This window comes from Malus sylvestris, chromosome 10 (genome assembly GCF_916048215.2).
Source record: "Malus sylvestris chromosome 10, drMalSylv7.2, whole genome shotgun sequence".
In the NCBI taxonomy this organism is placed as follows: domain Eukaryota; kingdom Viridiplantae; phylum Streptophyta; class Magnoliopsida; order Rosales; family Rosaceae; genus Malus; species Malus sylvestris.
The window spans coordinates 14,112,960-14,134,649 of NC_062269.1; the positions used below are offsets into that span (position 1 = coordinate 14,112,960).

The 21,690-nt window shown below is 39.2% G+C and overlaps 1 long non-coding RNA gene across 1 annotated transcript in view; it reads right to left on the reverse strand.

Annotated features, from left to right (window-relative positions):
- LOC126584703 (uncharacterized) overlaps positions 1 to 20,121 on the reverse strand; it is a 40,871-nt gene extending 20,750 nt beyond the window's left edge. The window contains exon 1 of the long non-coding RNA XR_007610090.1: positions 19,851 to 20,121. This is a non-coding gene — a long non-coding RNA (uncharacterized LOC126584703). The remainder of the gene's footprint in view (positions 1 to 19,850) is intronic.
- Between the last annotated feature and the right edge of the window lie 1,569 nt (positions 20,122 to 21,690).

Here is a 21,690-nt window from a genome sequence, read left to right on the forward strand (position 1 = left end):
ATCGACATACACAAATTAGTTATCAATCAAGCAGTTAAGCAAATTAAATCACAACTCAGAAATCACAACTGAAGGTAATCAATTCATATTACAAATATATTCATGGCTTTGAATTAACCTCTAGCCAAAATAAATTTAGTTACACATTATTAACAAATTAAACCAAAAGTAAAACATGGGTTTGAGAAGATAAAACCAAGAAAAATGGAGTGAAACTTTGCTCTCTGTGTTGCTCCCGTCAGTTTCTCCTTGCCTTTGCCTTCTCTCCCCTCTGTCCTGCCTCTGCGCCTCACTCTCCTTCAATGGTGGCGGCACAAGGTGGTTATGGTGGTTGAATGGTTGGTTATATGGAGGAATGGATGGGGAAGGTTTAGATATGTAAGGAGAGTCAAGGGAAGGCTTGGAGAATGGTTAATTTCTGGATGATTTGAATGAGGTTGCTGCCATGGTATTTATAGGAAAAGGATGGACTTGTTTAACACAAAATTCTGGTGGAATTGAGTAGGTGAGCAAGGCAAAGAGTGGGAATTGTTGGTGGGTTAGGTATTGAGTCATCCATTCACATGTCATGGTGAGTTAAGCATTGCATCATCCACTCACATGTCATGGTGATTTAAGCATTGCATCATCACTCAAATTTCTGGTGAAAGTGAATCAATGCCCACGGCATTGAAGAATTTCTTGGTTTTGAGTGAAGTTTTGGTCAATCCTTCTAGAAATTTATCCCTTCTTGCAACTTGTATTTGTTTCACCAGATTTTTAGCATGTTCATAGCCTCTTTTGTCTTCAAATTCGTCCATCCTCATGCCTCCATGCTTGCACAATCCAATCTTGGCCCAAAAATGCTCTAGAATGTTCCAAATTGCTTCTTTTTGCATACTTTGACACTAAAACCTGAAATTGCACGAAAATAACTTTAAACACTATAATTATCATAGTTTAGCTAATTAAAAGCAAGAAAACAAGCTAACTAAGTCGTATAAATATGCTCCTATCAATTTCCCCCACACTTAGCTTTTGCTAGTCCTCGAGCAAAACAAAGAAAACAAGAACAAGAAGTAACAAGAAAAACATTAGCTTCCCCCTATGTGACCCTCATAGAATTTCATTCGAGAACACAAATCAACAAGAACCATAGCTGGCACCAAACAAGCTAATCCAAGTTCATCTTCCTTATTCAAATATTAGCAGTAATCTTTGAATCATCCTTGAAGTGTAATGTGTGAGATAGCCATGCTAATGCAATTTCAAAATTTTTATATTTTTAAAATCATCATATGCAAACTATTAACCTTCTCACGGGATATACACTTAATCACACATGTGTTTAGTTTAAATGTGTTTCGCTCAAAGAATCAAATGTGAAAGTTCTACCATAAGCTTGCATAAAGATCACTTCTCCACAGTCATAATTGCAAAACTTAAATCAAGAGGACTTTTATTGGATGTAATGAGGTTTAGGGAGAGGGTTATTGAAATGAAAGAATAGGTAAACACAAGTTCCAAGCTACATTGCAAGCAATTCTTTTCTTTAGATTTATAAGAACTCAACCTTTCCAACGATTCTTTTAGCACCTCCAACCACACCCTTAAACTGAAACTTGAACAACTTTTTATTTTCTTTGTGTACAATCTTTTTTTTTTTTTTTTTTTTTTTTTTTTTTTTTTTAAATACAAACATGAAATACCCCCACACTTATTCTTTTGCCAAACACCTTCAAAGTACTTCACAAACGTTTCTCATAAGACAATCTCTCATTGCTTGCTTGGAAAGGGTAAGGAAAAAATGTTTCAGGTATAAGGGTAGACATATCTGGTGATAAGAAATAAAAGGCTCAACAAATACGGCTCAAATTGGCAATCTAATGATATCATTTTTCTTTGGGAAACATGGTTATTTGGGCCATAGTGGTAAACCTAATGCCTCTATCATTTCCAAGTTCATGCAATCAATGACAAACATTTCGAAAGATCGTTACGCAAGTTCTAGAGATGTATCTCACATAAGTTCATCACACATGAAAGAATAGGAGTGTATGAAAAATGCACACACTTTCAATCGGCTCAAAAACTCACATAGGATGTATATGATCACTAAATTCACATATGAAGCTTTAAGTCATGCTTTAGTTTCACATCAACAAGGCTATGTGCATTTGGTTTTTTCAAAGATGGTCAAACATGTACAAAACTAACAAGAGAATTAGGAATTTCACAAAACACATGTTAACTAAGTTCTTGATAATCATGGTTCAAATTTGATCCAATTATATTATTGGGTCGGGAAACTAACAAAAATCTAATTCAAAACAATAAGGGAAACAAGACAATATTTTTGGATTTTTAAATTTTCCGATTTTTTTTAAAATTTTTTATTTTATTTTTTTTTAAAAGAAAACAAAACTAATTAAGAAAACAAAAAGCAACAACATGGAAACAAATGAAACTCGTTCGTAGTTGAAGGTACAAAAAAATTTCAATTTGGTCATTTTTTATACTCTTCACCCCCAAACTTAAACAGAACATTGTCCCCAATGTTAGAAAACACTATAATGCAAATAAAAATAAAATAAATAAATAATAAGAAACAAAATAAAGCAATTGGACTGAAAACTTCCCTAGTTTGCAGTAAAATCAAGCGATGACCCCCCCAAGCTAAAATTCTGCAATCAACTTCACGGGTGGAAATAACCAAAAATTCCTGCAAAGAAAAGAAATAATTCAGTTAAGTAATGCAAGAAAATGTTAAAAAAAAAAAATTGCAAACGAAAAATTGAAAATCACGATAAAAGACAATGAATAGAACTAATAAGTGATCATTGGTCGTGCTTGTTGACTTTCCACAGCTTTCCTCTTGAACGGGGTGATACTTAGCTTTTTACTTGCAAGTGATGATTTGATGATATTGTACGGCGAAGCTTTGCTCTTTGGTGATGTTGCAGTTCCTTATTTGTTCTCCAAGCAGATGTGGCAGCTTCTCTAGTTCTTCATCTCAGACTCCTTCTGCTGGGATGATTGTGCAAGCTGCATTCTTCTCTGCTTGTTTCTTCTGCACGACGGGCAGGCACGAGGGAAAGGTGTTGGTCTGTTTCTTTCTTCAATCTTTCCAAGTGCCCACCTCTTGCTCTCTTTCTCCTTGTCCTTAGTTGAGGATGAATCAGCACGTTGTCTCCACATGCTTCGAGGTATCATCTTCACTTCCCTTATACGTGAGAGACGAAGAGAAAGCATAAGATGATGAGTACTCGAGAGCAGGTGCTGACTGGAGAAAGGACAGGGAGAAAGCATGATATGAGATACTCGTGCTCTCAACCTTTATGATATGAAATACTTGTGCTCTGGATGGGTTGTTTGCAGGGGTATCCCAGGGGATGAAAAATACAGAGTGACTTGAGAGGGTTTGTTGGAAAGCCATTTCAGAGAGGAAGAAGTCCTGAGAGGGTGTGCCTTTGCTGTGGGAAAGCGAAGGTAGATACTTATGGGACTTTTCTTCACAACTGGAACTATTCCCTCACTCATTGTCGGCAGCCGGTGGATGGATGAATAGTACAAATTACGCGCTTTCTAACAAAGCTGCCCGTAATTTTCGCAAAGCTGCCAGTTGCATGTGACGAGTGACGACACGTCTGGACAATTTGATCTTTTGAAATCCGGTGTTCGGCTCGTGGTTTCTGAGCAAGCTCAGCCTTTAAGAAATGAAACGCCTCTTTTGAGAAAAGAATCCGACTTTTGAGAAAGGAGCCCCGACTCTTCGATTTACGAGAGGACGCTTATTCGATTTCTGAGGAGCGCCTCTTTGATTTCTTCTTTTTATAGAGGCGTTAATTTTGTTCCACAACACACTTGAGCTCTCTCCTGTAAACACTCTCTTCTTGCACTTCCAAAATCTTAATCAGTCCGACTCTCTTCTTTCTTCACCACCTCTGAAAAATGTCTGGCCCTTCCGATCGTCGTTTTGACTTGAACATTGGTGAAGAGGCAGCTCCGCCTTCACCAGACAACATATGGCGCCCATCCTTCATATCCCCTACCGGTCCCCTTACCGTGGGGGATTCGGTGATGAAAAATGACATGACCGCTGCGGTGGTGGCCCGGAACCTTGTCACCCCCAGAGATAACAGACTGCTCGCTAGACGGTCTGATGAATTGGCGGTTAAGGAGTCTTTGGCTCTTAGCGTGCAGTGTGCTGGTTCTGTGTCCAACATGGCCCAACGCCTATTTGCTCGAACCCGTCACGTTGAATCGTTGGTGGCTGAAATACAGAGTCTCAAAGAGGAGATTAGAGGACTCAAGCATGAAAATAAACAATTGCATAAGCTTGCACACAATTATGCCACAAACATGAAGAGGAAAATTGACCAGCTGCAGGAAAATGATGGTCAGATTTTACTTGATCACCGGAGGTTTGTGGGTTTGTTCCAACCGCATCTGCCTTCGTCTTCTGGGACGGCACCGCGTAGTGAAGCTCCAACTGATCAATCTCCGATACCTCCTCCTTCCGTGGCCCCGCCGACTGCTGAAGCTCCGCCGACTACTGAAGCACCACCTGACCAATGAATGCTATTAGTTTACACATCATTGTAAAATATTTTTACTTTTATGTTTTTTATTTTTTTTTATTTTTTTTTATTTTATTTTTTTTTTAGGTGTGTTTTGTTTTTTTTTTTTTTTTTAAATCAATGTAAAATATGTAAATCAATGTAAAAAGACTTTGTTTAACCTTCCCCCACACTTAAACTAAATAACACAAACTCACAGAAATCAACCAAATAACACAACTAACTGAACAAAACAAAATGAAAGCAGTAAAGATAAGGGTGTAAGAATGCAAATCTGATTTGGTTAGCGATTCCAAAGTCTCCCTTCGTTGAATGCTTGGGTTGCCTCCCAAGAAGCGCTTGATTTAGCGTCTTTAGCGGGACGAATCTTTCCTTTAAATTCCCCTCGGCTCCAAAGCATGGAATTTATCTTTTAATGGGAGGTGATACTTGAAATGATTCGGCAATGGTTTAAATTCAAGAGTGGGTGCCTGAATCATCAAAATCAGAAACATGTTAGTATAAATTAAAATTAAAATTGGAGAAGATGGCTTACTTTCTTTTTCCGACACAAACTCAATGACAAACACCACATTTTTGAACATTTCCGGGACTTTGAACTTGGCCAGGTTTACTATGATGGTTGTGGCTTGTCCCGTGTTATCAAACTCAACTGCTTTGGGCTTGATTGTCTCATGCACAGCCTCTTGGATGTATTCTTGATATGCTTCAACCACTTCATTTTCTTGAATCCCTTTTCTTGGTATGCAAGGTTCTTTGAACATTTCAATACCATCGGGAACTTGTTTTGGTGCACCAAGAATTGGGATATCACTTTGCACCTTTGGAAGAGCTTCCACAATGTCTTTTTCACTCTCTTTGATATTTGGAATCAAAAACCTGCAAGGACAAAGGACATTCGGTGGAATAATGTTAGAATGAAGTGAATTTAGAACTTCCTCACCTGAGTTGGATGACATAGGGATTTGAGGAGCTTGCAGCAAGAATTCTTCTAAACTGCCCAGGTCGTCCTCCTCCTCTTCTGCTTGCAGCAGCAATTCATCCATGTTCGGGCTGTGTTTGGATAGTTCTGGGACAGCTTCATCCTTCATGTCACCTTCCAAAGTGATAGCATCGTGGATTTCAAAATCTTCCTTCAAATTTTCAACAGTTGAGCTGGAGAGTTCACTTTGCTCTTGAATTTGTACCATGAATTCCATAATCTCTCCCATTTGACTCATCAATTTATCCAACTTCTTGTCTTGATTTTGTTGGTCCTGCGTCAAAGAGGTTAGTACTTGAATAATTTGATCACTATCCATGGACATACTTGAATTTGATTGGAATTGTTGTGGGGTATGCGGTGGTGGCTGCATAGGCGTTAAATAAAACTCCTCAGATTGCTGCCAATATCCATCTTGTTGAGCCTCCTTGGCTTGATTTTGTGAGCCCTGCACCAAAGAATTTAATTCATCAAAAATTTGATTGTAATCTATTGACGAATCTGAGTTTGATTGGGCATATTGTATATGAGGTTGTGGTGGCTGCATAGGTCCTGAATAGAACTCCTCATATGGCTGCCAATATCCTTCATGTTGAACTTGTTGAGCTTTCCACCACATAGAGTTTGAATGATCACTCCAATCTTTTTGTGAACATTGATTGGCTTGATATCCTTGCCTATAAGATGCACCAAATATAGGGACATTTTGCATTGTGGTCCTTTCGGCATACTGCGACATTTGAGAAGTAAGATTTGCCAATTGAGCTTGAATGCTAGCAAAATCCATGTCTTACTTCTCTAGTACCTAAAATCAAAGAAAGAAAACTAAATCAAATATCAAAAGTAAAATAAACAAAACAAAACAAAAACAGAAACTAAAAACAAAAGACAAGAAAAGAAACAAAGTCAGTAACTAAAACAAAAGACACGAAAAAGAAATAAAAAGAAACAATGGGGGATTAGCAAAGTTGCTAATCCCCGGCAACGGCGCCAAAATTTTATGCGTAAAATAAGTTAACACACAAATTAACCCTCTTTTTGACAATTGTAGAATAGATGTAAGTAGGGTATCGTTCTAGGCCGGGGATTAGGAGGGATTGCTAATCTATTCTAAATTAATTTTAAAAATATTAAACAAGACTCGAGGACACAAAACTAGGCTAAAAACTCTAATAACTCGAAACACACTTAGAATGACTCAAAATAATGAAAACAATCAAATTAGACACTAGGAACTGAAATGGACGGAAATTGAATTAAAAGACTAACAACAATGAAAACTAACTAAATAATATAATTTAATAATGGGGGGGGGTTTGGTTTTGACGAGAAGTAAATTAAACTTAAATAAATTACAGAATTGACAAAAGCATGAAATTAAGGTGAAGGGATAGGTGGCAGACTAGCTAGAGGGTTCTTCTCCACACATGACACATATGCAACCTAAATTGATTTTCAGTTGTTCTTTCAATAAATTGTGAATGACAATGTTCCAAGTTAATTAGGTCCGCTTAAATTAACTCTTAGATTTCCCTAGATTCATTGGATTGAATGGAATACGCATTACAACCAAATTATTCCTCATCAAAATCCCTAACTATGGAATACGCATGATAGAGACATTCAACAAAGATCATTAAGTTCAACGGAAATCATAAACATTGACTAGGCATTCATAACTATGGAATACGCATGTTAATCCAGCCTAGAATTCACTTAACACGATTGTGGATAACAACCTTCACTACTTGTGAATATAAGTTCATAACGATTAGGTGAAACTCCCTTATATTCTAGCATCAAATTCATGCATGAAAATTAAGCGTGCACTCTTAATCGACATACACAAATTAGTTATCAATTAAACAGTTAAGCAAATTAAATCACAACTCAGAAATCACAACTGAAGGTAATCAATTCATATTACAAATATATTCATGGCTTTGAATTAACCTCTAGCCAAAATAAATTTAGTTACACATTATTAACAAATTAAACCAAAAGTAAAACATGGGTTTGAGAAGATAAAACCAAGAAAAATGGAGTGAAACTTTGCCTCTGTGTTGCTCCCGTCAGTTTCTCCTTGCCTTTGCCTTCTCTCCCCTATGTCCTGCCTCTGCGCCTCACTCTCCTTCAATGGTGGCGGCACAAGGTGGTTATGGTGGTTGAATGGTTGGTTATATGGAGGAATGGATGGGGAAGGTTTAGATATGTAAGGAGAGGCAAGGGAAGGCTTGGAGAATGGTTAATTTCTGGATGATTTGAATGAGGTTGCAGCCATGGTATTTATAGGAAAAGGATGGACTTGTTTAACACAAAATTCTGGTGGAATTGAGTAGGTGAGCAAGGCAAAGAGTGGGAATTGTTGGTGGGTTAGGTATTGAGTCATCCATTCACATGTCATGGTGAGTTAAGCATTGCATCAGCTACTCACATGTCATGGTGATTTAAGCATTGCATCATCACTCAAATTTCTGGTGAAAGTGAATCAATGCCCACGACATTGAAGAATTTCTTGGTTTTGAGTGAAGTTTTGGTCAATCCTTCTAGAAATTTATCCCTTCTTGCAACTTGTATTTGTTTCACCAGATTTTTAGCATGTTCATAGCCTCTTTTGTCTTCAAATTCGTCCATCCTCATGCCTTCATGCTTGCACAATCCAATCTTGGCCCAAAAATGCTCTAGAATGTTCCAAATTGCTTATTTTTGCATACTTTGACACTAAAACCTGAAATTGCACGAAAATAACTTTAAACACTATAATTATCATAGTTTAGCTAATTAAAAGCAAGAAAACAAGCTAACTAAGTCGTATAAATATGCTCCTATCAAAATGAAGGATAGGGATAACAAACGTTCTTAAAGCATTAGCAAGCAAAGTAATGAAATTGAGATTTAGAATTCACTTTAAAATGCAGAGATTAACTTTGAACACAAAGGGAAGATTCAAGCAACACTTAGGGTCAAATACAACTTTTTGGACCCTTTCTTCAACAAACAATACTTTAGAACTCTTTTTCACATCTTTTCAACTCTTTTTTTTTTCATACTTTTCATATTTTTCTTCCTTCTTTTTTTTCTTTTCACAAATTTTTCTTTTCTTTTCTTTCTACCCATGCCTATGGCACACTAACTCACATGAGAAACACTTCCCCCACACTTGTTTTATGCCACACATTAATCAAAAGGAATTCAATTTGAATCATGCTTTACTATGCTTCAAGAAAAAGGGTATGGATGGTCCTAATCTAGGCTAGGTGAGGATAACGTGGGTTAACAAGGAATGTAGGCTAACGAAGGCTCAAAGGGGTTAAACTTAAACATAAAATGAAGTAGGGCACACGGCATTTTGGCTAAGGTGGTGGTAACTACACAACTTCATCTTGAATATGTGTTATGCAAATCAATACCATGCTTTGAATGAAATGGGCATGAGTTCTAGCATTTGAAACTAAATGATGAAACGCCTTCTAAGTAGCAACCAAGCAAAGAATAATGAGATCATGCAACGACTTTAGAAAACAATCATGCACAGTTTATTAACTCTCCAAATAAACGTTTAGGCTCAAGTCTCACAAGGTTGTAGCGTACATTTGAGTTCCTTCTTTCAAGTATGTTACAAAACTGATTTTTCCTTTATGATTGCATGTGAATTCATAAATTATAACCACAACCAAGCATACACCAAAGAGTAAATCAAATGTTCATCCATGTTTATAACTCTCTTTAACAGTCATGTAATTAAAAACCAAATCCTCATCATTGTGTTGGAAGGTACCCTAAGACACATACAAAAACAACTCTTTTTGGTTTTTTTTTTTAAAACAATTTTTCAAATTTTTATGAGATTTTCGGATTTTTATGTCAAAACACACTAAAATACTCCAAAATAGCTTAAAAACACTTAAAACAGCAAGGTACAAGACTAGAAGTAATGGGTGATAAACTCCTACGAATTTCATGCAAAACAACTTGGTTACCCCCCCACACTTAAATCAAACATTGTCCTCAATGTTTTAAGCATAAACTCACACAAAAACAAGCAAACAAACAATTAACGAATAAACATGACAAATATGGCAAAGTAAAAACCAGACAGAGTAGAGTTTAAGAACGCAAATCTGGTTTTGGAGATAGATGATCTTGTTGACTTTCCACAGCTTTGATCTCGAACTAGTTTGGAATTCTGAGCGAGAGTTGCACAGTCTGCCTTATTCTCTGCTTGTTTATTCTGCATGGCAGGTAGTCACGAGGTAGAGGTGGTGGTCTGTTTCTTTCTTCAATCTTTCCAAGTGCCCACCTCTTGCTTTCTTTCTCCTTGTCCCTAGTTGAGGATGAATCAGCACGTTGTCTCCACATGCTTCGAGGTATCATTTTCACTTCCCTTATCTGTTCCCCAGGCAGATGTGGTAGACGAAGAGAAAGCATAAGATGATGAAGATGAGTACTCGAGAGAAAGGCTAGGTAAGCAATCAGGAAGGGGTTCCAGGTAGTTGGTTCCAGATCAGAAGATTGATACCAATTGCTGGCTGAGTGCTTTCTTTCTCCTTGTCCTAAAACAACGACAAGGAGAAAGACATGGAGAAAGCATGATATTAGATACTCTTGCTTTCAACCTTCATGATATGAAATACTTTTGCTTTGGATGGGTTGTTTGCAGAGGTACCCCAAGGAATAAGGAACACTGAGTGACTCGAGAGGGTTTGTTGGAAAGGCATTCTCGGAGATGACGGAAGGTTATGTATGTCTGCCTTGCCATGGAGGGTGAAGGTCGACATTTATAGGAAATAATAACCGGTAATGTTCTTTCACTCTTGTCGGCAACTGTTGGATGATTGAACAGTAAACTTCACATGCTTTCTACTTCACCAGAAATCGTCGACAGATTGCCCGTGATTTCTGTAAAGCTGAGTGTGAAGGAATATTTTGTGAAAACATGTTCATTTAAGCAACATCATATAGCATGCAATTAACAATTAAAGGCGGAATCATGCTAGCATGCACTTAAAAACAAAACATTAACCAAGAAATTCAAAGCCTAGTAGATTGGTGAACCATTAATCAACTCAAAACAAAGTGAGTTGAAATTGTACCTTTGTAGATTCCTCTTTGCATAAGCAAAGGCTAATCACCCAAAGAGAGGGCCTTCATTCCTTGCATCTAAAATCTATGGATTTGGATGGATGAATAGGTTTCTCCAAGTTCCCAAAATAGGGAACCTCTAAGTCTCTTCACCAAGGAGAGATTGGAGAAGATATGAGTGACCTTGGAGTAGTAGGATTGCTAGATGTACCCTCCAAGGTGACCTTCCTCCTAGAGAGAAAAGGAGAGACATGTTCTCACCAATTTTCTCCAAAAAGAAGCCTTAATGAATTTTTTTAGCTATAAAGTCCTTTATATAGTCTCTTCAAATAAGTGACCTAAAGAACCAAAACCAATTTTCTCCTTCATGGCCGGCCACCTAAAGGGATTTGGGCTTTTGGGCCTTTTTGAATCTTTATTCATTAAATTGTCATGCAACTTAAGTTAATGGGCTTGACGTTCAAAGCCCATTGGGCCTTAAGGTCCAAAACTATCCCGAGGTTTTTAACGAACTTATTCGTTTGATTAATTAACATATTAATTAATCCTTGCCATAAATAAATGATTAAACCATTTAATCATTCTTACTCATCTCCGTTTAATCTCCAATCTCCACCTCTTATGGTGTGCGATCCATTAGGTTCCTTTTAGCGAGGCAGTGGGCGATTAAAACCATTTTACATCGATTGTGAATTGAAACTTACTTTCAATTCTCCCTTTAGTGATTACACACGTTTAGGGCTTCCACAAACCATGAGTGACACCTAGCAGCATATCATGGTTACCCAAGCTAATCAGAAGAGGTTAGAGAACCTATTCAGTTTGGGATTACAAATGCAATACGGTCTTTCTCTAATCTAATACTCTTGACCACATTGTTTGGTTTGATAGTTTATATGTTCATGTCTACTATCCAATGTGATTCGTGTGCTTATATGCTTTCCTTGAATGTGATTTAGAACGACTTTTCTAAATCTCATTCATACTCTGGCCAGAGATTCTAAATCATATCATAGAGTATTCTCCCTCAAACAGTTTGAAGGTTAGAGATCCCTTGTTGCGCATTCACTTGCCTCTATGGCTAAGTGGCTTAACCCCAACGATGCCGTGGACACCCTCCTGATGGAGTGACTTTGACATAATCAAAGATCAAGGACTTAACCACAAGACAACTATGATGCCTCAGGTCAAATGACTACTTTGCATTATCCCAACCATGAGTTCTCATGTGACATGAGTATGAGAACTCTTCGTCGATCACGTTCAGTGAACTCATTCTCTATTGAGCACCTACGTACTTTTCTTGATGTCATACACACCAATGACTCGAGACTAGTCACTCTCCCTGAGAGAAGACATAGCACGTACCGATCTTGATGGACTGTCAATGCCCAATTGGCAATCCTATGATCAGGAACATTTAGGATGCGTCTACGAAAGAATGGTCTCATGAATCTAACTTCATTAGATTACATTCTCCCAATCACATATTCCTTGGACTTTATCGTTTAAGCATATAACATTTATATGAGACGGCTCAAACAATAATCTTTGCCCTTTATATTAAACTAGATTAGTTTAACATGTGAAATGTACGTAAAGTATCATCATATGATTGGCTTTAGGGCACATTTCCAACAGAGTGTGCATGTGACAGGCGCTGACACGTCTGGAAAAGCAAGTGCCTCTTCGATATCTGGAATCGGCGTTTCGACAAACTGCCCGTGATTTCCGCAAAGCTGACTCTGCATGTGATAGAGGTTGACACGTCTGGAAAAGCAGATGGTTGGAATCGGCGCTTCGACAAACTGCCCGTGATTTCCGCAAAGCTTACTCTGCATGTGACAGATGCTGACACGTCTGGAAAAGCAGATGCCTCTCGATATCTGGAATTGCCTCTTCGATCTCTGAAATCCCGTCGAGTGCAGAGGTTGCATGTGACAATTGCGGACAAATCTGGAAATGAAGATTGGCCGTGGTTTCTGAGCAAGCCCAGCTTTTGAGAAAGCTAGCGTCTTTTTGATTTTTTTAGTTGGCTTCTTCGATTTCTGAACTTGCCTCTTCAATCTCTGAAATCCCATCACATGCTGATTTTTATATAGGTACGCAGGACGTTCAAAGCGCACTTGAATTTTGCCTATAGAAAACTCCCTTCTTGCACTTCTACGATCTTGACTTGTCTAACCTCTTCTTTGTTTAACACCTCTGAAAATGTCTGGCCCCTCCGACCGTTGTTTTGACTTAAACCTTGGTGAAGAGGCAGTCCCGCCTTCTCCAGACAACATATGGCGCCCGTCCTTCATATCCCCTACTGGTCCTCTTACCGTTGGGGATTCGGTGATGAAGAATGACATGACCGCTGCGGTGGTGGCCTGGAACCTTGTCACTCCTAAAGATAACAGACTGCTTTCCAGACGGTCTGATGAGTTGGCTGTTAAGGAGTCTCTGGCTCTTAGTGTGCAGTGTGCGGGTTCTGTGTCCAACATGGCTCAACGCCTATTTGCTCGAACCCGTCAAGTTGAATCGTTGGCAGCTGAAGTGATGAGTCTCAAACAGGAGATTAGAGGACTCAAGCATGAGAATAAATAGTTGCACAAGCTCGCACATAATTATGCCACAAACAGTAATAACAAACGGTCCAATCCACTTAGAACGTAACTTACCGGGAAACAACCGTAAACTGGAGTTGAACAAGAGCACTTTCTGGCCTATGGAGAATGTTTTGCCTTGAATCATCTTATCATGGAAAGCTTTGGTCTTCTCCTTGTAAATGCTAGCATTCTCGTACGCCTCATGCCGTATCTCATCAAGTTCATTGAGTTGAAACTTCCTATGACTTCCTGCGGCATTTAGGTCCATATTGAACTTCTTGATGGCCCAATGAGCTTTGTGCTCCAATTCAACGGGGAGATGGCACGACTTGCCATAGATGAGCCTAAATGGGGACATTCCAATGGGTGTCTTGTACGCCGTACGATATGCCCAAAGTGCATCATCTAACCGTAAGCTCCAATCCTTCCTTGTAGGCCCAACGGTCTTCTCTAGAATTTGTTTGATCTCACGGTTGGAAACCTCGGCTTGGCCATTCGTTTGAGGATGGTAAGGTGTAGAAACCCTATGGTTGACATTTTATTTCTTCAATAACACCTCTATGGTCCGGTTGCAAAAGTGCAATCCTCCATCACTTATGATAACACGTGGCATGCCAAACCTTGCAAAAATGTTAGTTCTAATAAAATCTGCAACCACTTTAGAGTCATTAGTCCGGGTGGCTTTAGCTTCCACCCACTTCGACACATAATCAACCGCAAGCAAAATATACATGAAACCATACGAGGAAGGAAAGGGACCCATAAAATCAATTCCCCAAACATAAAAAATTTCAACATTAAGGATAGAAACTTGCGGTATTTGATCCCTAGCACCTATGTTACCCATTCTTTGGCATTTATCACATGTTAAGCAAGAAGTTCTAGCATCCTTAAAGATACTAGGCCAATAGAACCCACATTGTAACACCTTAAGTGCTGTTCTTTGTGTGCCAAAGTGCCCACCACATGCATATGTGTGACAAAAACTTAAAATTGAACGAAATTCAGAATCATGCACACATCGACGTACAATCTGATCCGGGCAAAATTTTCACAAATATGGATCATCCCACATATAAAATCGTGCATCATGCCTAAGTTTATCACGTTGGTGCCTAGTGAAAGTGCTTGGAATTTGTTTTGACACCAAAAAGTTCACCAAATCGGCATACCAAGGCTCACTAATCTTTATGGACAGCAATTGTTCATCGGGGAATGTCTCGACAATGGGTAGGGACTCCTCATTATGCACCATGCGGCTTAGGTGGTTAGCCACCACGTTCTCACTTCCCTTATTGTCACGAATCTCTATGTCGAACTCTTGTAGTTGCAATATCCAACGAATTAGCCGGGGCTTGGCCTCCTTTTTGGTGAGCAAATACTTTAACGCTGCATGGTCAGTGAAAACAATTACTTTAGTACTAATTAGATATGATCTAAACTTATCTAAAGCAAAAACAACGGCAAGAAGTTCTTTTTCCGTAGTGGAATAGTTTAATTGTGCATCATTCAACGTCCGGGAGGCATAATAGATGACATGCAGCCTCTTGTCCTTCCTTTGTCCCAAAACAGGCCCTAAAGAGTAGTCGGACGCATCACACATAAGCTCGGAAGGTAAGCTCCAATCCGGTGGAACAATGATGGGTGCCGTGGTCAACAACTCCTTGAGTTGGTTGAATGATGTCGTGCACTCCTTGGTGAATTCAAACGCCACTTCTTTTTGTAGGAGACGACAAAGTGGTTGTGCCCCATTTGAGAAATCTTTGATAAACCTACGATAGAAACCTGCATGGCCAAGAAAAGAACGAACCTCTCTAACTGAAGTCGAAGAGGGTATGTGACGTACAAGATCTATTTTTGACTTATCAACCTCAATACCTTTTTCAGAGATTATATGACCTAAAACTATGCCTTGTTTGACCATGAAATGACATTTTTCCCAATTAAGAACAAGGTTAGTTTCAACGCAACGTTTTAAGATCAAACTTAGATTATGCAAGCAACCATCAAAAGAATCACCAAAGACGCTAAAATCATCCATGAAAACTTCAATTATTTTCTCTGCATAATCCGAAAATATGCTCATCATGCATCTTTGAAATGTGGCAGGTGCATTACATAAACCAAAAGGCATGCGACGATATGCAAATGTACCAAAAGGGCATGTAAAAGTGGTTTTTTCTTGGTCCTCGGGTGCTATGACAATTTGATTATAACCAGAATAACCATCAAGAAAACAATAGAAAGCATAACCCGCTAACCTCTCAAGCATTTGGTCAATGAACGGCAATGGGAAGTGATCCTTCCTTGTGGTGGCGTTTAGCTTCCTATAGTCGATGCACACCCTCCAACCGGTTTGAATGCGTTGAGGAACAAGTTCATTCTCGGCATTAGCTACCGCTGTCACTTCGGATTTCTTTGGTACGCATTGAACGGGTGAAACCCACCTACTATCCGAGATTGGATAGACAACTCCACAATCTAGAAGCTTTATGATCTCCTTCTTCACAACTTCCATCATAGGAGGGTTGAGACGGCGCTGAGCCTCTCGAGATGTTTTAGACCCCTCATCCAAAAGTATGCGATGCATGCACGTAGTAGGGCTAATTCCCTTGATGTCGGCCAATGTCCATCCAATTGCCGTTTTGTACTCCTTTAGCACCCTCACTAATTTACTCTCCTCTTGTGCCGTGAGTGAGGATGAAATGATGACGGGCAATGTCTCATCCTCTCCCAAGAAAACATACCTCCAGTGACTAGGCAATGGCTTAAGTTCAAGTGTGGGTGGCTGCACAACTGAGGGAAGCATTTTATTAGCCGAAACCGAACTTAAAATAGGGTCCAAAAACTTACCAGTTTGCGATGGCAATGACTCAAGGACAGCCACCATCTCAATGATATCTTCACTAGGGGGCACGGTAATGGAATCCTCATGCATGCCGTGGGTTTCCTTGGTGGCTGTTTCAATGTTTTTCATGTTCTTTCCTTGTGCAATGACCAATTCAAGTGCATCATCCTTCAAATTGTCAAAATGGTCCTGCGCCAAAGAGTCAATTATATCAATAGCAAAACATGAATGATTTTCACTAGGAAACTTCATAGAATCAGAAAGATTGAAATTAATCACTTCCCCATCAAATTCCATCGTTAAAGTGCCATTAAACAAGTCAATCTTTGTTCGAGCCGTTTTCATGAATGACCTTCCAAGGAGGATGGGTAATGAAGGGGTATGGTCCGATTCATCCATCTCAAGTACGTAGAAATCCGCCGGAAAGATCAAATGATTAACCTGCACTAAAACATCCTCCAAAATTCCCTTTGGATAGGCATTAGATCTATCGGCCAATTGTATGATTACACCATCATTTTTTAACTCTCCTAGGTTCATAGATGCATAAATTGAATATGGCATGACATTTATAGATGCACCTAAGTCTAACATGGCAGATTCAAACCTAGTATTACCAATGACACAAGGAATCGTAAAACTACCCGGATCTTTGCATTTAGGGGGCAGTTTGCGTTGCAAGATGGCTGACACGTTCTCGCCTACTTTCAAAACTTCCTTGGTCGACATACTCTTCCTCGTGGTGCAAAGTTCCTTCAAGAACTTGGCGTACCTTGGGACTTGCTTGATTGCATCCAAAAGGGGTATGTTGACTTGAACTTTCCTAAATGTCTCTAGAATGTCCTTTTCAGCTTCTTCTTTCTTTGTTTGCTTGAACCTATTTGGAAAAGGAACATTCGAAGGAAAAACATTAGTAGGAACTGGATTTGACACGTTCTTACCTCTATTGGACAGATTGGATGACTTAGGATCACATAGGGCTTGCGGCAAAGGTGTTTCCACCTTTGTCGTGGGTAGTTTTTGTTCTTCCTCTTCAATCATCAACTCCTCCACCTCGTTAGAACGTGATTTGGAGTGTTGGGGGTCAGATCCTACGTGCTTCCCACTTCGTAAAGTTATAGCTTTTGCAGATTCGAATCCACCTTTTGGATTGACCACGGTTGAACTAGGCAACTTGCCTTGCTTTCAAAACTGCCCCATAAACTCGGCAATTTGCCCTACTTACTTCTCCAACTCGTCCACCTTCTTGTCCCTAGTTTGCATGCCCTGCGCCATAGAAGTTAGTAAATTAAAAATCTGATCATTATCAATAGAAGAACCTGATTTTTAGGCGGGTTGTGCTTGGGGTTGAGTTGGTGCAAACGGCTTTTGATAGAAACCCGGGGGTTGTTGCCTAAATGTACTTTGTTGTTGGCCTTGTTGGGGTTCTCGCCATTTGAAATTTGGATGATCACGCCAACCGGGATTGTAAGTATTAGAAAAGGGGTCATTCCTCGGTTGGTATTGGTTGCCAAATCCCACGGCATTGAGGGTCTCCCAACCTCCATTCTCTATCAATTGTGGGCACTTGTCTGTAAGGTGTCCTTGCGTGGAGCATATGCCACAAGCTGCCACGTTTTGCACTTTTGGACCTTCCACCACCTGAGAAAGCAAAGCAGTAAGGTTAGCCATTTGATTTTGAAGTTCGGTTATGGCACTTACCTCATTCACTTGGTGTTGCCGTAGGTTGCTCCTTTGTCCAACACCTTCGTATTGTTGGGCATTCAACGCTCGATTGGAAATTAATGTCTTGGCTGCCGTGGGGGTCTTGTCCACCAAGGCTCCTCCCGCCGAGGCATCTAGCATTTGACGTTCGATTGGTAGTAGCCCCTCGTAGAAGTATTGTAGAAGAAGTTCCTCCTTCATCTGATGCTATGGACATGAAGCAACAAGAGATTTAAAACGTTCATAGTAAGTAGGAAAAGATTCACCTTCATCTTGTTGAATTCCACTTATCCTTTTTCATAGGAGGATGACTCGAGAAGTTGGGAAAAACTTCTCCAAGAAAGCCCGTTTCATGCTCACGCAAGATGTGACCGTTCCGGGAGCTAATTCATACAACCAATCTTTCGACTTTTCCATGAGAGAAAAGGGAAAAGCCTTCATCTTCAATATGCTCCCGTCAACATTGATTGGAGTCATGCTTGAACACACCACCTCGAACTCTTTCAAGTGCTTGTTAGGATTCTCCATGGACAACCCATGGTACTTCGGAATGTGGTGTAGCAAACTTGACTTCAACTCGAATTCCTCGGTCTTTCCTTGGGCAGCCGCGGGATATTAAATACATAGAGGTGCGGCATTATCTAATCCCGAAGCCGAAAACTCCTTGATTGTACGATTGTCTTGTGCCATGGCTTCCTCTACTTCACCCACTCTTGCCGTGGGTTCCTATTCTTCAAACTCAACTTCGGCTTTTGAATTTGAATTTGATTCACTAGGTTTTGGATTCTTCCTTTTTCGTCTCAATTCTCGCTCAAAATCGTCGTCAAAGTCCAAGATGTGTTCACGAATCGGATGAGAACTCTGAGTCATAAACTAGTACCTAAAAACAAGAAAACAAAACAAGGTCAGAATCTGGAATTCATTAAAACAAATGATAATAAAACAATCCAAAGGACTAGCAATGTTGCTAATCCCCGACAACGGCGCCAAAAATTTGATGCGAAATATATAAGCACACAAATTAAACCCTCTTTTTATCAAATGTAGTAAAGTATGTAAGTATGGATCGTTCTGGACCGGGGATTAGGAGGGATTGCTAAACACTTGAAAACTGACTTAGAAACGTAAAAACAAAGTTTAAAACACTAAACTAGACTCAAAGAATGTAAAACTAAAGTTTGAAACACTGAAACAAACCAAAAGACTCAAAACAGCAAACAAACACTCAAAACCGCCTTAAAAACACTTTCTGGGCAGTTTTGAACACAAACACAAATTTGGACGAAATTGGGTTACAACTTGAATCAAAACACTTAAAAACACAAACTAAATGGATTTCTAACTAATCTAACACTTTAAAATAAAGGGGGATTTGGTTTTGCCGAAATAGAAAACAAGACAAAACTTTGTAATTAAAACAGATTGTAGAACGAATTTGAATGAAGCTTATGGATGGAAGGCTAGCTAGGAGGTTCTTCTCCACACATGTTACACTACAAAACGATCTCCAATTGCTTTTCGATACACTATGAATACTCAACGCCCCAGATTAACCGTGAATTGCACTAATTAACCCTCAGTTTTTTCACAAGTTATTAAGTTGGATGATTGCATACGACAACCCAAAACATTCCCTGCAAGTTCCCTACATGAATTGCATAATAGAGATACAAGCAAGAATCATTAAGTTCTATGAAAAACATAAGCATTGACGAGGCACTCGTTACTATGAATTGCATGAAATTTATGCCAAGAATTTACTTAACGCGATTGTGACTCGCAACCTTCACTACTTGCGAATATAAGTTCATAACGATTGGGTGAAACTTCCTTATATTCTAGCATCAAATTCATGCATGAAAATTAAGCGTGCACTTTCAACCAACATACACAAATCAGTTTTTATACGAACGGATAAGTAAATTGAATTCACAGCTTATGAAATGCAATTAGAAGTAATCAAATCATATTGCAAGCATAAACATGGTTTCGAATTCCCCCTAGCCAAAGGGGGATTTAGTTCCTCATACTTACAAAACAAAGAGTATTGAATTTAAACATTGAAAACAAGGGAAAGAAAACACCTAAAACGTTCCAGCAATCCTAACTTGAATGGCATGCACGTCCAAGGCTTCTCCTCCTTCCTCTTTGATGTGGCACAAGGTTTTGGGGACAAGTTTGGATGGTATTTGTATGGAGGAATGGATGGGAGATGGTATGGTGGTGTTTAGGATGGATGGGGGGTGTGGCAAAAGAGAGAAAGATGGCTGAAAATGTGTTTGTGACGTAGTGTATGAATGTGTAGATGGGTTTGGCTAAAAGAATGGATGGAGAATGGGTGGTGTGGCTGATTGTGTTTTTGATATAGTGTAATGTTTTCTGTTCTTCCCTTCACTCCCTATTTATAGAAGCTCCAAAGCAAAGAATCACTCAAGTGGCTTCAATAAACAATACAAACAAATACCAAAATGATGCAAAAACAGCTAGCTTACATGCTCTTTTATCATTGTGTCTTGCCTTTAACAAAAGGCAATCATTCCTCTTTTGCTAATTCAACTCCTTTGTAGCTGTCCATGTGCCTTCATTCTTCAATTTCTGATGCATTTGCCTTGTATTCCATCCCTTTTCCACATGTACTAGCTGTTAGACAACTTTCACCCACATGTTTTGCATCATTTCATCTTGCAAACATCAACTTTCAGCCACTTTACACCTCTACACACATGCTATGCATCATTTCAGCTTGCAATTATGTTTGTAGTTGCTGAAAATGTGAATACATCTTGTAAAGCAATCCAACAAATGGCATCTTTCACTTCTTTTCCTTTCAAATTGTTCCTTAAGTGTATGTATCTGCATACTTCCACACTTTACCTTCATTATTCAGATTTTTGCATGTGTTGAAACCCTTTTTAAAACACCAAAAAAGTCCATCCCACTTGCTCCATATGCATGCAATCCATTTTGGCCCAAAATTGCTCCAAATTGCACCAAAATGCACTTTCTTTCCAACTTTGTTATTAGGACCTGCAAACACACGAAAATAGCTTAAAACACTCTTATAAGCAATAACTAACTAAGTAAATGCAAGAAAGCATGTTAACTAAGTCGCATAAATATGCTCCTATCACTAAGGGGGGTTTAGTTCCTCATACTCACAAAGCAAAGATAAACAAATTTAAAGATTGAAAACAACAGAATGAAAACACCTAAAAACGCTCCAACAATCCAACTTGAATGGCAAGCACGTCCAAGGGTCCTCCTTCTTCTCTTTGTTGCGGCACAATGTGTGGTTTGATGGATGAGTGGTAAATTATGGTTGTGGATGGGTATAGGTGAGTTATGGTGAAGGGTGGATGGGTGGATTGTGTTCTCTCGGCCAAGGAATGAAAGTGTAAGTGTATGGAGTTATGAGATGTGAATGTAGTGTCTTTTGATGGATCTTTTCTCCTCTCCTTTGTTATGGTGAAGGGTGGATGTATTTATAGGCTAGGGAGAGGACCACCATCTAATTAAGGTGGTAGTGGTGTATGTTATGGTAATGAGTGGATGTAATGGGTGTAGTGGATGAGTGTTTGGTAATGAGTGGATGTAATTGGTGTAGTGGATGAGTGTTTGGTAATGAGTGGATGTAATGGGTGTAGTGGATGAGTGTTTGGTAATGAGTGGATGTAATGGGTGTAGTGGATGAGTGTTTGTAGTTGTAGGTCAACACACTTGCACACACACATGCTGATTTCTAGCCTTCTAATCTTAAAAAACGTCCATCCTCATGTCTCCATGCTTGCGCTATCCAATCTTGGCCCAAAAATGCTCCAAAGTGCTGCAAATAGCACTTTGTTGCCAACTTTGTTATTTGAACCTACAAACACACGAAAATAGCTTAAAATACATAATTAAGTAAGAAATAACAACACAAATGTA